This window comes from Eubalaena glacialis, chromosome 1 (assembly GCF_028564815.1).
Source record: "Eubalaena glacialis isolate mEubGla1 chromosome 1, mEubGla1.1.hap2.+ XY, whole genome shotgun sequence".
NCBI lineage: Eukaryota > Metazoa > Chordata > Mammalia > Artiodactyla > Balaenidae > Eubalaena > Eubalaena glacialis.
The window spans coordinates 193537143-193556550 of record NC_083716.1 but is presented as its reverse complement, the minus strand read 5'-3'; the positions used below and the strand labels follow the sequence as shown (position 1 = coordinate 193556550).

The 19408-nt window shown below is 33.9% G+C and overlaps 1 protein-coding gene across 9 annotated transcripts in view; it reads left to right on the top strand.

Annotated features, from left to right (window-relative positions):
- Window positions 1-19408, top strand: part of CALCRL (calcitonin receptor like receptor) — a 104100-nt gene that overhangs the window by 40231 nt on the left and 44461 nt on the right. For 3 of the 9 annotated variants that reach the window (XM_061185724.1, XM_061185684.1, XM_061185678.1), the window contains one exon: window positions 15962-16092. The exons of 3 other annotated variants lie outside the window; for them this stretch is intronic. The gene's annotated coding sequence lies outside the window, so the exon portion shown is untranslated. Of the gene's footprint in view, window positions 1-14286; window positions 14372-15961; window positions 16093-19408 lie in introns of those variants that run through there. 3 more of the 9 variants (XM_061185715.1, XM_061185732.1, XM_061185705.1) reach the window with 3 other exon arrangements.

The following is a 19408-nucleotide window of genomic DNA, read 5'->3' as shown; positions in this document are numbered from 1 at the left end:
TTTTCTCCCTGTCTTTAAAAAAGATTTTTTTTGCATTTGTTCCTTCCCCCATTTGGAATATTCTCTCTCTCTCATCCTCTCTGACAGATGCTTAGATCACAATAATATCTCCTTTATTGGTCCAGAGGACAATCCTGACACTATTAAGGTTATTTCCTAAATCAAAACAAATAAGTTTGAAAAGCTGATCCAATGGAGGGGAAGGAAAAAAAAAAGACTTTGGTGTTGTAAACATTTTCCCAGGGATTTCAAGGCTATTATCCATCATTATTTGGTAAACAGAGTCAATTAAAGGCATTCACATGTAAAACATTCCTTTACAAAGAGCTCACAGCGACTGCTGCAGTCAAGGGAGAAAACTGGGGAGAAGGAGAAAAAAAGGGAAGAAAGAAAAAGACTTCAGACCTTTAACCAAGAGTAATTGTAAACATTTTACCTGCACTGAATTAATTTATTTGTGCTTTCTTGAAAATGTAATTGCTACATAATTTTTAGGAAAAAGCAAGTTCTATATTTCCATGAAATGTTGTTTTAATTACAAACTATATAGAGCATGGAGGAAGAGAGAATAGAATTAAAATGTTAAAGAAAAAACTGCATTTATAAATCTTTTTCTTCTTGGTTGAGCTATTCTTTAGCTATCACTGGAGTATAATTATTTCAGTCAACTATACAGTGATTAAATTACTTAATTGCCTTTACTAAAATTTCCTTGGTAGCATTTCTGAGATGGGAGGATTTGTATACGAATTACAATAAAATTCAAGATCCGTTCTGGATTATCACAAGGGCAAAAAAAAAAAGCCAGCAGCAGAAGGGAGTTTTTAAATTTTCAGTTGTACAGAACAGAGACTCCAGGACAAGGTTATAGTGAATTCATTCATATATTTCATTTAGTAGGTGTTTGGGCTTCCATATCATCCTACCTTTTTAAAAGAAAGATATATAGCACGTAATATAATTTTATGAATATCACGTTAGACATCTTTGAGTTTTATTTCTATCAATAGATTGCCTATTTCTTAATAATGTTTTAAACAAACTTTAAAATATACTGTCATGCTTCTTAAAAGTGTTGCCTTACTCATTTATTAAGGCATTGAGAGGAGGAAAAAAAAAGAAAAAAACTCACTAAAGCTAAAAAATGAAATCCAAAAATGTTTTCTAAATATATAAATAGATATCAAAACAGCATTATTTTGCAAACTGTAATATTTGTTGCATGTAGACCTGAAACAAATTAGTGAGGAAAATTTTCCTTTAGTTTAGCTTTCAATACTTAATGGATTTACATTAATATATATGTCTTAGATAAAATAACAATGATATTTCCCCTCAGAACAGTAGAATTAAAGAACAAAAAAGAACCTTAAGAATCTAGTCCAATACCCTTATTTTACAGATTTAAAAACAAAACAAAACTGAGACTACCAGAGGTAAATGGTTTTGTTCAAATTATATAGAGCTTGTTTAGTGACAGAAACCAAGACAACATATAGAGGTGGAAATACTAGTAACCTTAACGCACTATGCACAAGAAGCTTTAGGTCACACTAGAGCCGGCCTTCACTCCTTTTCCTCTGTGATCCCCAGGTTTGGCTAAAGTTAGAATGCTGGTTTTATTCACACTCAACCTGAAGCTATTCGAATTCTTTAGAATAGCAACATTTTACTAAATATATGCTTAACGTTAAAGAAAACTTTAATATCAAGCAGCATATATTTATATCTCACTGTATCTCAGCCCTTACCTCATGCCAAAATATTTCTCATTCTTTTATTTTTAAATTTGTTTTTTTTTCTCTTAGAATATAAAAGTCAGCACAAATTTCCAGGATTAACAGCAAAAATATCCACTAAAGTTTTGAATATGCACTATTTTAGAATTAAAAGAAGCAGTTCATTTGAAAATGTTCACAACTTGCCAATTTTAATCGCCATGACATTATCACCCACTAATTTTTTAAAATTTTCTTCAACAGTCAGAGAAAATTTTTTGGACTAGTTTAAGTGCTTTTCTTTATTTGACAAATGGATGAGACAAACCATGCTTAACTAGTCTTACACTCTTCCTAAATATGCATGCATTTTGCTGTGATCAGTCTTTGTAAATCATTAAAACAATTTAAATTATTATAACTATTTTGTGATGAATATTTATTTCACTTTTTTATTCATTAAAAAAACTGGTAAAGGTTACTACACACCAGGCAATGTCCTGGGGACCCAAAGTTTAGTAAGGCAGTACCCTCAAACGCCCTGAAATAGCACTCACATTTGGTGGGAGAAAGTAAAAAACCAGACTGAACTAAGTCTAGTGTGATAATGTGCTGTAAGAGGGTGCAGTCTCTCTGTGGTGGGAACATTAGGGACATAAGGAGTTCAGAGAGGGTTTCCTGAGGATGAGAGAGCCAAAGATAAGTCCTGAAAAGACAGTAATTAGATCCTTCATAAAGCATCATTAGCATTATTGGACAAACAGTTCTATTTTTTTCGAGAATTCTGCTCTTCTTATATCTGACTAAAAGATTTTCCAGTTAAGTAGTTAATGTGTGTATTTAATGATGTGGATTCCATCACTCCTTCCCTGTGTAGGAAATAAAATGGGAAATCCTGTCCTTCTGTCCTCCAGTTTTAGCTCGCTCCCTCTCTGTCTCTCTCCATCTTCCTCTCCCTCTCTCTCTCTCTCTCTCTGTCTCTCCCTCTCTTATGTAAGAACACACACACACACACACACACACACACACTCACACTCACACAAAAGGACCAAACTACATCTTTTTTCAAAACTTATTAGTTGCTTATTTTAAGTACCAACCACAGTGTTTTAAGCAATGATTACTTTAAGAGACCATAGATATACACAAACAGACGAATAATGTTAGGTTCCCCAATACGTCCTCTTCTTTTCCTCCTTCTTTTTCTTATCAATTGTACCCACCATTATGCAGAGGTAGAATCCTCCTAAGATTTTCTTCACAATAAAGATATTTAACAGAAAACTTAAGTTGAATTGTGAATGGAGTATTCTAAACATCTTCATTAGTTAATGAATTTATTTCCAATTTTTAAAGTACGTATAATTTTCATAAAATGGTAAGAGCTAACAAATAATTTTCATAAAAGGTAAGAGCTAAATCAAATAATTACAAATAATTTTCGTAAAACAATGAGCTAAATCAAAATATATGCAATTTTACAGAACAAGAAATTATTTTTGAACTTAAAAATCTTTTTTGATGATAAGGTATTGTTTTTATTGTTTCTTTGCCACGAACAAACGTATCAACTTTTTCCCTTTTTTCTTTTTCTTTCTTTGGCTGGGGATGGTGGTGAGGTGGTCCAGAATTAAGTTTTAACAATAAGAATGAAGTGATAAAGCCCAGCTACTTGCAGCCCCATATTCATACTATTTTATATTAAAAGGCAACATTATGTTTTAAAACACAAATAGTACTATTTAATTAAGAAATAGTAAATTATTAATTTAATTATTTTGTGTTATGTATATGTCTGTATTAATTTTAATTGTTTTGGACAACAAAATAAGCTTAACTAAGAACTGCTGCAAGTTTTTTCTTTCTTTCTCCTTCAACTCTTTACGTTTTATATCTTTGCACCATTCTGTCTCCAGCTACAAACTCCCTATTTCCAGATAATATATCTGATGCCTTCTGTTTTACTGGTTTTTTTTTCATCCAGGGATTAAGAAAATCAAAAACAATTGATAATGCAGATGTAGAAATCTTCATAGGGTATGCGTTTGTGACAAAGCATAAAAGATTTCACCTCCTTAATAATATTGTCCTGGGGATCTAAAGAAGAGACTTGAGCACTGGTGTTTATTACCTTCTTAGTAAAAAGGCCTGATGTCGTGTATGTGTGTATATGTGTGTGTGTGTATATATATATATATGTATATATATGAAATGGTACCTCCTAACAGAGCAAGGGTTAGCAGTGTTATGTATTGAGCAAAGTAGTTTTCATAAGAAAACAAGCGATTTTGGATTTAGAGTCCATTGTCACTCCCCTTTGAACATGGTAAATCCCATGCCTTTGATGGCCAATAATCTCCTCTTTTACAGAAAGCTGAGAAGGTTGGCATTGTTAAATGTTCACATATAATTTTACCCAAAATTGCAAGTCTTGTCACTGAGACCGGTTAAAGCAAACCATGGCATTCTCTTCTGCTGCAGGGGAGAATAGAGAGACCACTACTTTCTGAGTACTTATCACTTCCCAGATAGCAACAGGTGATTATGTGGGTTATTACATTTAACCCCCATAGGTATACTTAAGATAGAAGTGCTATGCCCATCTGAGAACTACAGAAACCCAGGTAAATGTTGCAGGTTAGGTTTCTGCCTGCATTCCCAGTTTGTAAATACTACAGCTGGTATCCAAAACCAGAGCCCATTGACGCAAAAACCTGTGCTCTCTGCCCTGCATCTTGCTTTCTACCGTTTTCCTGTCTTTTTTTTTTCCCCAATACAAGTCCCCTACTGTTATTTTTAAAAAGTTGTCGTGATCCATTGCCAAAAGCAGCATACTGTTCAGATAGATGCATTGACTCCTGTCCCAGAAAGCCACATGTGAGTTTTCTAGCCATAGCCCCCATCAAAGTGGCCATGAGGCTGTGTTTATCTTTTATTTACTTTCCTCTTCTTCCCCCTCCTCTCCCTCCTTCTCCTCCTCCTCCTTCTCTTCCTTTTTTTTTTTTTCTTTTCTGAGATTGCTATTTTGATTGCTGTTTAGAAAGACTTTTGATGGAGAAACACTTCTCTCTGCAAAAACAGACATGCATAGCACTACAACCTGAGTTGCAGTTTGATAAACGTGCCCCCCACATGCTTGGGATTTGTTTTGAAGTGACCAAGACAGATTTCAGGATGTTGTGATTCTTTTCTTTTCCTCCAAAAGAAGAAAAAAAAAGAAAGATCAACTTACTGGGTACCTAGGGGACCATTTCATATGAATAATTTATTTTCTTTTAGGTTATTTTAACTCTTACAAAACATTTGTTTTCTGTAGTAATTTTTTTCTCTTTATTTGGAGAAAAATCTTACTTCGGTGGACAGATTTTTCACTTGTTAAAATGGTGACTTTTTTTGGTAAATTGTCTCTTCTGTTGTTTCTTCAGGGTATTTTGCATTTTCATGAAAATGCACTGTCTTAAGATTCAGTGAGAGGAGGGGCAGTCAGGTTAGGAAAATGTTTTACTGTTGTTGTTCAGGCCTATTATACCATGTCAAGAGTGACAGGGCATTTTTTTTCTTTAACACATCCTGGTCCAGTTAAGGCTGAGATTCAGAAAAAGTGCTTGCACAACAATTTAGCAGGAAAGAAAGCTATTTTAAAAGTCTTTTGGGAACATGTTTGTGAAACAGGAAAAAACATACAATTGAGTTGATAATAGCACTCCATAAAGGTTAGACTCGCTGAAAGGGACTTGCCATCTTTTTTTCACAGGGAACGTGTTGTTCTTAAGCAGCAGTTCTCACTTAAGCATGGCTTAATTCAGTGAGGACCTTCTTCCTGTGTAACTTCTTTTGCACTGGAATATCTATTTTTAAATTACAACCCAGATTTAGTCACAGGACTAAATAATTAAAAATAAGCTGTGTTTGGTATGTGCAAAATTACAGCAGTTGTAGAGTGCATCATGGGACTGGGTGCCTAGGAAATGTTTCAAGTCACATATCCAGGTTTCCCCGCATAGATTTCTTAAAGATTCTCAAGTTACTTCAGGCCTGCACCTTTACCCTTACTCACACAAGCCTTGCTCTTTCATGAACCTATGCCTTTGTGTTTCTAGTTCCCAGTCTCTAGAAAGCTCTACCTCTATCCTCTATCAACACACAGTCTTCCTTTTGAAGGAAGGAATTCCTTAAATTCCACCAGTGTTTTTGAAATGTGCTCCAATTCAATTCCATGTACATCTCTTAGAGTACACTGTCTACTCCTTTCCCATTATAGACAGTGTTTCTGGACAAAATGGCACCTTTTACTGTTCTATTATATTACGATGAGTGTGAACATTTTACTTCAAGACCCTTCCTTACTAATTTCCAGAACTATCTAGACAAACACTCTCAGGCATTTTCTTCTTCAGAATATCTCATCTGTACTCAGATATTTTCCCACACTTGTTTTCCTCTGTTGTAGATCCTATATTACTGATTGGAAGCCAGATACTCATATTAGAATCGGGGGAATTCATTTAGGTTAATTACACTCAACTGAATTCTCATATCTTCATAGATTAAACCTTTTTAATATCTCTGATTTTTAAATATTGCTTTCCATCCCCATCATTATTAATCTTAGTTCCAGCCTCCATGATGACAGTATTTTCTTGCCTCACTTACTTAGAAGTCACTGCAGTATTCTAATTCATCTCTGTACAACTGCCCTTGTCACCATCTCTGAATTAACCCTCCTATTTTGTAAAATGAAAATCTTGACATACTGTTCTACTGCTTAATTCCCCTACAATTATTTTATTTTTTTTCTGCAGCTGGGCTAGCAAATATTTGGAATACTTGTCATTCCTTCTTAGGTTGATGCCCATGGCAGACATCACTGATGCATCAGTGATGCTCACTGAGCCTAGACTCAACCCCGTCACTGCTCAGTGCAGCAATACTGCCTGCCATCAACAGCAAATCAGAGTAGGCATAGAGATGAAAATCTATAGCCTAGAGCATTAAATCAAAACTCTTCAATATGACAGAAGATACCATCTTTAATTTGCATCCCTGTCTTTCAAGAAAGCCTTATCTCATAAGTACTTGCACCTTTTTAGCACCTGACACTTCCAAATTACTGATTTTTTGAAACTCCACATAAGTGTCATATTCTATATGTTTCTCTCTACATGAATGAGTGTACACACACACACACACACACACTTCTGCTATCTAAAATGCATCATTCTATCTGATCAGACACTACAAATATTTATTGACTACCTATAATACTTTATTATCTACATTGGTACATCTTTTTCCCCTACAAGATTTTTTACTATCTCTAAGATAAAAAATTATAACATTTCTGGATCCCCAGTACTTAACATAGCTTTTGATATATATTATATATTTCAAACAAATAAATTTTATATTCAAATGAATAAAAAAATGAATATACTAAAAAATATTAAGGTGGAATTATGTTTAATGGTTGTGAGAAAAAGAAATCTGTAAAGGAACAAATTTTAGTATTATCAACATTCTGTTTGATTCTTTATAAAAATAATGAAAAACAGAGTTAATTTTAAATAAAGTGTGCATTTACTTGAGACGCACATTCCCTCCCTCTTTCTTCTTTCCCTCCTTTCTTTCCCTCCTTCTTTCCTTTTTTTCTATTCTTTCACTTTTCTTTTACCTATTAATAACGTCATAAAAGGGAAATATTTGGGATATAAGATTTTCTTTTTTCGTTGTGCTGGGTCTTTGTTGCGGCACATGGGGTTCTCTAGTTGTGGCATGGGGGCTTAGTTGCCCCATAGCATGTGGGATCTTAGTTCCCCGACCAGGAATGGAACCCACATTCCCTGCATTGGAAGGCAGATTCTTAACCACTGGACCACCAGGGAAGTCCTGGGATATAGGATTTTTAACCAGGGTTTATTTCCAAGAATGAACCAAAGTTCAATAATTTCTCGTCTCTTTCTTGCTAATACACCTGTATGCTATTTCTTTGTTGTTATGGCTTGTAATCACACAATTAAAATATGCCTCAAATGAGATAAAAATATCTGCATTTTTGTATACAAATTGTCAGTTTTCTACTCCTATCAGAAAATGAGATAATGCTATAGAAATGTAGAGAAAAGAAATTACTGTAAAGAGAAAAGAGATAAACTACGGACCCTATTTAAAACTAAGGGAAATTTTCTTAGATATCATTATACTTTTTGCTCAATTGTGTATAATGGTTATTTTAAATAAACACATTTATTCTTCAAGGGAAATATAAAATTTTTGTGTATGAGGTGAAAGCAAATGTCAATGAAAATGTACTTTTCCTTACAAATCAAAACAGTACTAAGCATGTAAAATAGAGTTGATTGGGTGTTGTTGAACATGAGATAATGCATCAAATTGAAGGGACAACTCAGAGTATACATCCATGTAAACTAGGCAGGTTTTTTGGTCAATGTATTTTGTTTTACAACGTGAACATTATTTGTCCCTTGACAAAGAAGAGAGAAATGAGACTAGATGTTCTATTAAATCTAGTATAAATCTTCCCTTAGATACACACACCTTATTTTGCATTTACTTTTTTTTTTTTATATATAATCACAAAGTGTGTGCTTTTTTTTTTTTTAATTTTTATTTATTTATTTATTTATTTATTTATTTATTTATTTATTTATTTTTAAGGCTGTGTTGGGTCTTCGTTTCTATGCGAGGGCTTTCTCCAGTTGCGGCAAGTGGGGTCCACTCTTCATCGCGGTGCGCGGGCCTCTCATTATCGCGGCCTCTCTTGCTGCGGAGCACAGGCTCCAGACACGCAGGCTCAGTAATTGTGGCTCACAGGCTTAGTTGCTCCGCGGCATGCGGGATCCTCCCAGACCAGGGCTCGAACCCGTGTCCCCTGCATTGGCAGGCAGACTCTCAACCACTGCCCCACCAGGGAAGCCCTGCATTTACTTTTTAAGATATAAATCATATACCATATAGTCCATCAATTTAAAGTGTATAAATCAATGGCTCTGGCATATTCACAGGGTTGTGCAACCATCACCACAATCTAATTTTAGAACATTTCATCACCCTAAAAAGGATCTCAGTACCCATTAGCAATTACTCCCCTTCACCACTCTCCCCCAGCCCAAAGCAACCACTAATACGGTCTCTGTTTTTATAGGTTTATCTGTTCTGGACATTTCATATAAAAGAAACATAATATGTGTCTTTTGTGGCTGGGTTCTTTTACTTAGCTTACTGTTGACAAGGTTTATCCATGTTGTAGTATGTATAAGTATTCCTTTCTTTTTATTGACAAAAAATACATCATTTGGGGGATATATCACATTTTGTTTATCCATTCATCAGTTGATAGACATTTGAGTTGTTTCCACTTTTTGGCTATTAAAAATAATACTGCCATGAACATTCAAGTACAAATGGTTTTTTTGACATATGTTTTCATTTCTCTTAGGTAAATATCTAGAGTAGAATTGCTGGGTTATATGGTAACTCTATATTTAACATTTTGAAAAACTGTTAAACCACTTTCCAAAGCAGCTGTACCATTTTACATTCCCACCAGCAATGTATAAAGGTTACAATTTCTTCACATCCTTTCCTACTTGTTATTGTCTATCTTTTTCACTACAGCTATCCTGGTGGGTATGAATGCATAACTTATTGTGGTTTTGAATTGCATTTCCCTATGACTAGTGATGTTGAACATTTTTTTCATATGCTTATTGGTGATTCATATATCTCTGGAGAAATGTCTGTTCAGATATTTTGCCCATTTTTAATTGGATTGCCTTTTTATTATCTAGTAGTAGTAATAGTTCTTTGTATATTCTGAATACAAGTCCTTTATCAAATACGTAATCTGCAAATATTTTCTCCCATTCTGTGAGTTGCCTCATCATTTTTTTGATGGTATCATGTGTAACACGAAAGTTTCTAATTTTGTTGTAGTCCAACTTATCCTTTTTTTTTTTTTTTTGGTCACTTGTGCTTTTGGTATCATGTCAAAAAATATTGCCTAACCCAAGGTCACAAAAATTTATTCATTTGTTTTCATGTAAGAGTTGCATTTACTTTTTGAATTAGCTATAAATATCTTATTGCAGGCACAGATTAGCTGTGGATTATCCAAGGGCATATATAGCTAAGGTTATTTCAAATTTAAAAAACAAAATCACATCATAGATATATTGGGTGGAAAAAGTTAGTTTATGAACTCATATTGTCTGGGCTTGGAATATGCTTTAGAAATGAATAATGATGTCCTGCCTTGGTGAAAAAGAAAATAATTTGGAGATATTTAGATTACAAGGCATAAGAGAGATTGAAGTCATCTTATTTTACAGGTCAGGAAACTGGGGGCTGGCAGTGTAACTATCTTAGGCTCGGTAAAGCTAGGCAGAATGCAAAATGGAACCTTCTTAGTAATCTTTCCACTACACTAGCATTTCTCAAATTGTTAGTTAGAAACGTGTTGGTTGCAAGAGACAAAACTCCAAATCAATCCTGTTTAGGCATAAAATGTAACTTGATGGTTTTTCCCTGATAACATTAAAAGAAATGTCCCAGGGAGAATTTTGACAGTACAGATTGGACCACATTTTCATTCCTAAATCAACCTAATTCAGAGGATTGTGCTAATCTGACCAGTTTTCAGTCACTTCCTACCTCAGTAGAGCAGCCTCACTTGAACCAGAGGGAATAGATTTTCCAGTGGGAAGAGAGGTTCATTTTTTCAGGGAAAAAAAGAAAGTGTGCCAGACCAAGAGTACCAACAGAGTTCCCGTGGTTCCAAAATGCTGAGATATGTTAGTAGGTGCTGTTTGAATTTTTTTTTTTGGAGAAAGATTGAAAACAAATAACAAAAATACCATAACTTTTATGATGGACTACTATGTTAATTTAAATTAAAATTCCAGCAGAATTATATACTTTCTGATTTTATTGTCTGAGGAACAAAACATGTTTTCGCATAGAACTTGATTCCTGACTTTGTGGAAGGGAAATAGGTATAAAGCTCGTAGTCCAAAGAGCTGGAAAGATGTGTTTTGTTTCTATGCTCTTGGGCAAGCAATTCTTTCCATATTAGATCTCCTGGAGGGAGAGTGTTCCATCAAGTACAAAGCAATTTTTTTCAGGTTCCCACCTACCTTTTACTAATTAGGCTGATATTTGGCCACTTGCCTCTTTCAAATAAAAAGAAGGTGACCAAAATCACCGGAAATGGCTAATTATGCCCACAATGGGAAAATTATTCCCGTGAGTAAGTACTTCAGAGTGTAAAATGAAGTCCTAAATTTAATCACAATATTATCTCTCTTTAATGGTTATTCAACTATTCAACTTGGAATGTTCATTAGATAAGCAAGTAAGCATAGAGTCAATATTTTTCTTTTTGGTTCCAATACAGTGTTAGTAAAGGCTGTTACAGTCAACCTAAAATTAAAGTCAAATTTGAGAGGTTTTATATCTTGTTTTTAATTGAATTAGCATGTTATATTATTTACAATGTGACTGATTACAATGTGTACAATTTGCTAGAGTTTTAGTTTATATAAGCTCAGTATTAGGAAATATGCAGTTATTTATTAACTAGATGGACATTATATTTGGAATATACTTGTTATCATTCACTTAACTCGATATTTTCATAACTGATTTAAATGACAATAGAAACAATCATATTATTTCTACAGAAGATAAAAAGTCAAGATGCTTATGATGATCACCTTGAAATATAGGATTAATTTTCACCTATAATGCTATTGAAATTGTGGCAAATAACTTAAAACATGTATGAACTTACTTATATTATTAAAAATTTTAATGTGATATAATAATAATAATAACTAACATTTACTGTGTTCTAAAATGTTTAGGTACATTATCTCATTTTATTTTCACAATAGCCTTCTGGTTTAAAAACTATTTTGCAAATGAGAAAACTATTCTTACTGAAGTTGTTTAACTTGCAAGTGTGAGGCTGAATTGGGTTTTAAAATCAGGAAATCTAACTCATATTAGTAATCAGTACAACTACTGCCTCTACTTGTAACTGACCTCACACATTGTCCCTCAATTATGCTAATTATAAATATCAGTTGGATGTTACTTTATTTCAATAACTCTCTGGAAAAAGGAAAACTGTATCATTAGCAATGGGGCAATATTCACAATATATGTTTTCTTAGCATTTGGAATTTAATAGTTATTATTAAACTAAGGTGTCATTTCAAAAATAAAATACTTTCTGGAGGTTTTTATGAGAGTTTTTATTGCCTTTTTAAATATTAGATGTGTTTTTATACTAAGTCACTCATAGGATTTTGATAAATTAAATGTAATAATCTTTCTTACTCTTTCATTAATTAACTTGTTGGGTATATTTTTGCATCGTTTCTTAACATGTCCTGTAATTTTTGGCACTGTATGATTTTTAAATTTTTATCTAAGTCATTTTCTGTTAAATGCAAAAGAGATAAAAACCAATGTAGCTAAATTTTAGAAATTGTTGGTTACCAGTATTAGGAGCATTAAGGCTATTCCAATGATGATGGTAATAAGTTTAGCTTGGCCTAGATGAACCAATCAGATTCCATTCTGAGAAGTCTGGCAAGGGGGCTTATGAAGAAGTATGCTTGCTTTTCTAATTTCAATTTTCTGCAGTGCAGAAGAGAGAACTAGCCTTTTTTTTTTTTACAAATGGCCTTTCAAAAGTAAGAATGTCTCTTAAAAAGAGGCAGTATATGAAGAGGTGGAATCAAGATGCGATTTTTTTTTTTTTTTTTTGGCCTAGATACCTTTTCCCTGAATTCCCATGTAACAAAAGAAAGAGCATCTAGCTAAATGGTCCACTTTCCACTGTCTTAGATTCAAACTCAAACTCCTTTTGGGTAATTGGTAGTAGGAGACCTAGGGAAAGTCTTCCTGAGCCAGAAAAAAGGGTCAGGAATGACTTGGTTTCAAGGATACTTGGGATTTGGGTTACTTTCAACAAAACTGTTCCTATACTAACCATTTTTTTCTTTTTATATAAATTTTGAACCTTTATTCAATATTTAAATTTATCTTATCCTACTCTTTTGTTTTACAAATGAGACAGCTGGGAAGGTTTTAACCTGCTCAAGCTCATTGAAAGTGTACTGACTGAGGCCCAGCACTAGCTTCCTGTCTTTTTTTTTTTTTTTTTAAACATCTTTATTGAAGTATAATTGCTTTACAATGGTGTGCTAGCTTCTGCTTTACAACAAAGTGAATCAGTTACACATATACATATGTTGCCATATCTCTTCCCTCTTAGCTTCCTGTCTTAAATGTTGTGAAATCATCCCTTTTTAGAACCTCAGGAATGACTCTTATGGACTGTGTTTAAAAGTACTGAATGAATCCTCTAAAATCAGTGTAAGATTATTGCTATCTAACTTGATAAATATTTTCATTGAGAGCAGAAATCTTAACTTGTGTTCACTTCTGTCTCCGTGCACAACTAAGTGAAAGTAGTTGCTCAAGAAATAGGGTAAGATGACTAATTGAATTTCTAGAAGTATTTCTTAATCTAAACTGCATTTTAAAGTGCTTGAAAGTGAGACAATACATGTGCTTTTGATTTTGGTACCTTAGCAGAATGGCAAGTCTGAGTTGTCAAGCCATTTACTAATATAAGTTAAAAAAAAAAAATCAAATGTCACAACATTTCTAAGGAAAGGAGTTAAAAGAAGAAATTGTGCCAGAAAAAAAATATAAATGTGTCTTATGAATAAAAATAAAATGCAATGCAATGAATGGCTGGTTAAGTAAAATAACTGAATAAGCAAAATAGAAATGTATTCTGCACTTTTTAAACCTTAATTATCCAAATAAATGACTCAGTCCTCTGAGTCAGGATGGTGTAGGACAAAGGGGCCCAGATATAGGGTCAGAGAATCTGAGTTCTTAGCTTGGTGTCAGCCCTAAGCTTCTATGTGACCTTGGCCAAATCACTAAAATATGTATGCTGGTTCATTCAGTTGAGATTAGCATTGTGACAACTGATTGAAATAATATAGTAATAATGATAATAGCAAGAGCTAATGCTTATTGTGTATTTATTATTAGACAAATTCTTTATATCTATTATCCAATTTAACACACTGACAAGATGAGTTATGATAAAAATTCTAGGCAACATTGATTCAGCCACTACTTGTACACCCACTTTCAGGTCAGGAAATAGATTTAGTGAGTTTAAGTGTTGCAAGAGCTTAAGTTTGAAAATATGGCTCTCTGACTCCAGCATACCTCTTCTAACAAGGATGCAGTAGCAAACAAGAAGCTAAAGATCAAGTTGAGTACCCATTTTCTAGTTGGGTAAACCATGCAGAAAAAAAGTTGAATCGATTTTCTCAAAATCACACAGCAATTTAGGAGCAGCTAGAAAGAAATACTGCTAGCTAACGTGATTGCCTTGCAGTATAATGGATACACAGACAGTCCCCAAATTACAATGGTTTGACTTTATGATAATGTGAAAGCAATACACATTCAGTAGAAAACCTACTTTGAATTGTGAATTTTGATCTTTTCCCAGGCAAGCAATATGTGGTATGACCTTCTCTTGTGATGCTGGGCAGTGGCAGCAGCTGCAGCTCCCAGTCAGCCACAAGATCATGAAGGTAAACAACTGATACACTTACAACCATTCTGTACTCATACAACCTTATGTTTTTCACTTTCAGTATAGTATTCAATATATTACATGAAATATTCAACACTTTATTATAAAATAGTATTTGTGTTAGGTGATTTTGCCCAACTGTAGGCTAATGTAAGTGATCTGAGTACGTTTAAAGTAGGTTAGGCTAAGCTATGGTATTCAGTAGGTTAGGTATATTAAATGCATTTTTGACTTATGATATTTTCAATTTATGATTTATCAGGAGATAACCCTATCATAAATTGAAAAAGATCTGTATTCTAGAGTTAGGAGGAATGACTGACCAGTTGGGAAGCAGAAAATTACCACTTAGTTTTGATGGGAAAATTAATTTTTTAATCAGGTAAGTATTTGTACCTAGTTTTTTCTCACAGCTGTAACAAATTGCCACAAATTTAGTGGCTTAAAACAACATATTGTTATTATCTCACAGTTCTATAGGTCAGAAGTCCTATGGGCTTGGCTGGTTTCTCTATTCCAAGTCTCACAAGGCCAAAGTCAAGGTGTTGGCAGAGCTGTGTTTTCTTCTAAAGATCTTGGAGAGAATCTGCTTTTGGACTCATTCAGGTTGTTGGCAAAATTCAGTTCCTTCAGGATGTACAGTTGAGTCCCCATTTGCTTGCTGGCTGTTAGCTTGAGGGCCACCTTTATCTCCTAGAGGCCTATTTCTAGTCCTTGTACATGAGCTCCTGCATGGCACAGCCAGTAACAGTGCATCAACTCCTTATGTTGCCATATCTCTTCTGCTTCCTTTCTTCTGCTGCATCACTCTGACTGACCTTCCTCTTCTACTTTGAAGAGCTTAGTTTAGGCCTACCAGGATAATTCATGATAATCTAGGATAATCTTCCTATTTTAAGGTCCATAACCTTAAAATTGCAGATTCTGGGGATTAGGTATGGAAATTTTCAGAGGCTTATTATTCTGCCTACCACAGGATTCTTCTGTCTATCCCACTGGTTCTCAAATTTAGCTGTATATTCCTGTATCACCTAGGAAACTTGATAAAATGCTTATCCCTGGGCCACAGTCAAGATGAACTGAATCTGAATTTCTTGGACTACAATCCAGGCAATGACTTTTTTAAGGTATCAGAAAATTTTAATATGTTTGAGAGGGTTGAGAACATCCCAGAACACCAGGTTTCTTCAACTTGATTAAATTCATTTTGTAAGTAACCTACTCAAAACATACTTTATATACCCTCTTTATGCCCCCACTTTGCTAGGGTTTGGAGTCACAGAGATTAATATGATGCATGTCCTATTCTTCCTGTGCTCACAATCTAGAGGCACAAAGAGTACAAAGGAATAATTACAACAGTACATGAAATGTTTTAAAATAGGATATTTGAATAACTTGCTTTGGGAGTTCTCAGATATTAATTATGCCTGAGAACATTGGGGATTATTTTGCTTGATTTATACTTAATAGTACTTTTAAAATAGTCTGGCTAGTACCTAGAGACAGAGGAATATAAGTGTGTCCAGGTTTCAACATGGCCAAATGATGATGATGTACTTATATTGTGCTTTCCAAAATTTAACAGGCCATGAATTTCCTCAGGTGCTTGCAAAAAGTGCAGATTCCAAAGTTCTGAAGGTTCTGATGCAGAGGTTCTGTTGTGGGCCCTAGACATTCTCACGTGTTCAGCAAGTTCTGGTGGTGATTCTGATACAGGTGATCCATTAACCCACACTCTGTGGAATTCTGGTTTATGTTACAACAGTAATTTAGTAATTGTTCATTAAATAATGAAAACCCCAAGCCATATTATAAAAAAGGACTTACAGTTTGATTTTCTTATATCAGTAACAGATCTTCAGGAAAGAGAAGTCTATTTATATTTTAATTTTCTTACTGCTTCATGGATTGAAAGTGTTAGGAATGTTCCAGGTCAGGATGGGGGTGGGGAATTAAAACCTTATACTGGAATTTCTTTCTCAAAGACTCTAGTGGAAGTAAAGACAGTAATTTGCAAGAATCATTCTAGCACAAAGACTTATGTTTTGCCAAAAAATAAGCAGTGAGGAGAGAATAATAGGTAACCAGGTCTTGTAGTTTGATACATTTTTTAGCGGCACAATCTGTTCCACATAGTGTAAAATGACAGAAAGAAGTTTGCATTTGTCATAGACGTGTAGAATATTGGGATTGAAAAGTGCTTTTTCCTTGTTTTGATTCAGGAGAAATGTAGCTTGTTTAATATGCCATAAAGGAAGGCATGTACCTAGATAGGAAACAGCCTCACTTTGCTCACACAAAGGTTCAGGATACTTAATGGCAAATTAGATATGTGTGGGAAATGCTTCTGTTAGCCAACTTTATAGTGACTGGATAAATAAAAGGAGGAGAGAATATGGCTTAGGGCCTCTGAAAATCCAAGATATTTTGGAAATGCAGGAGTGGAAAACAAAAATTAGGGTTTTTTTCTTAATCTTAGAGTGAACATACACTTTTAATATTAGGGTTAGGTGACTCAACTAAAAATAAGAATTATTATTAAGAAAAATAAATTAATGGAAAGTGTGTATATGTATAATAAAAACCTGAGAAAATAAGAAGCAGGTTTGAAAGGCACTGGATTTACGCTTTTATGTTCTGGTAAATTAGTATTGATTAAGTCACACTAATCTATTATGTTTATGTAGAATAAAACATGTTTTTACACTGAAGTAAGCCAAGAAGATTGGTTAAACTTTGTGGACTTGGAAGCGTAGAACTGTTTTAAAAAATGTAGAACTGTCTTGGGTTGCAGATCTACTGAAATTTTAAGAAATGAACCCAGAATGATGCTACATAAAGCGTTGAGTGACTAGGAAGCTATATTTCAAAAGTTATTTGAGGTCTCAAGTCAAAGTTCTTTCTGTGATGAAATCAATCATTTTAATTTTATTTTGGTGATTCTTTGGTCAAGAAGCTTGTAGACTATTTATAAGCTATTTTTTATTCCATGTGTACAGTAAAGAAAGTTATTTTGTTTCTAGTAGTAGAACCAAATCTTCCACTTTAATTTTGAGGTGTGATAATAAAATGGTATTTATAGGATCCATGAGGCTAGCAGAAAGAGAAAATGCCAGTAGCTACTACTAGTACCACTGTGATTACAGATTCACTTAAGAGTTTAAATTAGAGCTTTCTCAGTTTTGAAGAAGTGCTTTTCCCATTAAACAAACCTAAGTTCACTTGGAAAAATCTACTACCAGATTTAGTCATTTAACTTGACCTCCTTTAATTATGTACTTGATCTCTCCTCCAAATTGAATGGGAGCTACTATATATTTCACCAGGCAACATGCAACTTAGTTGTCAGTAAATAGTTTAACTAGATCTGAGAAATTTACAATGATTTACTTAACAGCTTAGGTCAATTGATATCAAGTGAACTTCAGCAAAGATAAATTTGGAATAAGCTAAACATAGAAGAGAGAACCACTTGCTGAATGAACATATGAGAGGCTGTATACAAAGAACCAATAAGCTAAACCTAGGAGTACAATTGAACATACTTCTCCTGGTAATAATCATGCCATTACACCTACCAATATGAGGCTCAATCTAAACTGACCTTCATATGTATCTGCGATGGCATTATCTATATGCCCAGTCATGATCCCTCCATTACTGGCCTAGGGAGCTCTTGGTGAAAGGGGTGATTCTTCCGTAACTACCACTCACCATATGTGTCTGTTGGTAGGGAAATTTGATGAGTCCTTTGTAGAGTAGATGCCTCAAGCAAATTGGATCACCACATGAAATGGACATTGCTAGATCTAATGAAGAGTACAGGTGTCCACCATGTTTTTGAAAGACTGCCACCCAAACTTGCTGCTGCATCCTTGATAAAACCAGAGATCATGAACCTGCCCCCTTGGTTAGGAGTGCTACAAGTTTACACAGTGCAGAATACAATCTTGTCCCTAATAGCCCATTTTCCAGATCACTAGGGAATAGGGTAAAGAAAGAAAGCTGTAAAACTGGAATTACTTGCACTGATCAATATTTTGTGAGTTGAATAAAGTCCTCTTAATTATTGGTGCCAGGATGATCTATTGCATGCTAAGAGATATTTCACTAAGATACTTTTTGGAATTCTGATTTTGAAACCCATTAGATAAGCAGCAAAAATAACTGCTATTGTTGCATGAACTGTTTTTCAAATATGTTGGATATAGGAAAACTTCAAACATGTTTTTTAAGGCACTTTTTCCTTCAATTTTTGAGCCTATGTACACATGGAAGGTAATTTAATCTTGACTCATGTAAATCATCAAAGCATTGCTTCATAAAAACCTATCTGATTTCCAAATAAAACAATATCAATATTTCTTTACATTCCTGTTTGTAAATCTATGTGTTTTATATATATTTAATACAGAAAAATGTGGACGACTAATGTTTTAAATTTGGCTTAAGCTTTATGACTTCCAAAGACAGTACAGTAAACTACTGTTTATTCAATATCCAAACGACCACAGAACTCAAAAACTGAATAAAGGACTTTATTCTGTAGGAAAGTAAACATGCTGATGTAAGAACTTTTTTCCCCAATTTTCAGTGTCAGTGTAGATTCAAACACTACTTAAAGTCTTCTAATAGAAGAAATGACAGTTCACTAATAGTTATGATTAGTGTTCCTGATTGTAAGCTTAAAATCCTAAAGTACTTTATTGTTTCATTTATTTATTTATTTATTCATTGATTTATACAGCAAATGTAAATTAACTGCCAGAGACAAAGGATACAAAGATCAATCAGACATGGTTTCTGCCTGTGAGACACCACACAAGCTAGGGAAATAGATATAAGTAACTAAGATTAACACATTCCAATAAATATTAGATAAAATTATTCAAAGGAAGTTTAAACTACAGTTTAATTTAAAAGTCCATTTATCATACTCTAGTTCTTTGAAATTTACTTAGTAAAAGATTCAGTTAATTGCTAGTGTTTTGACCATCCTGGATAAATGAAAATTGACGTTAAGTTTTTCCAT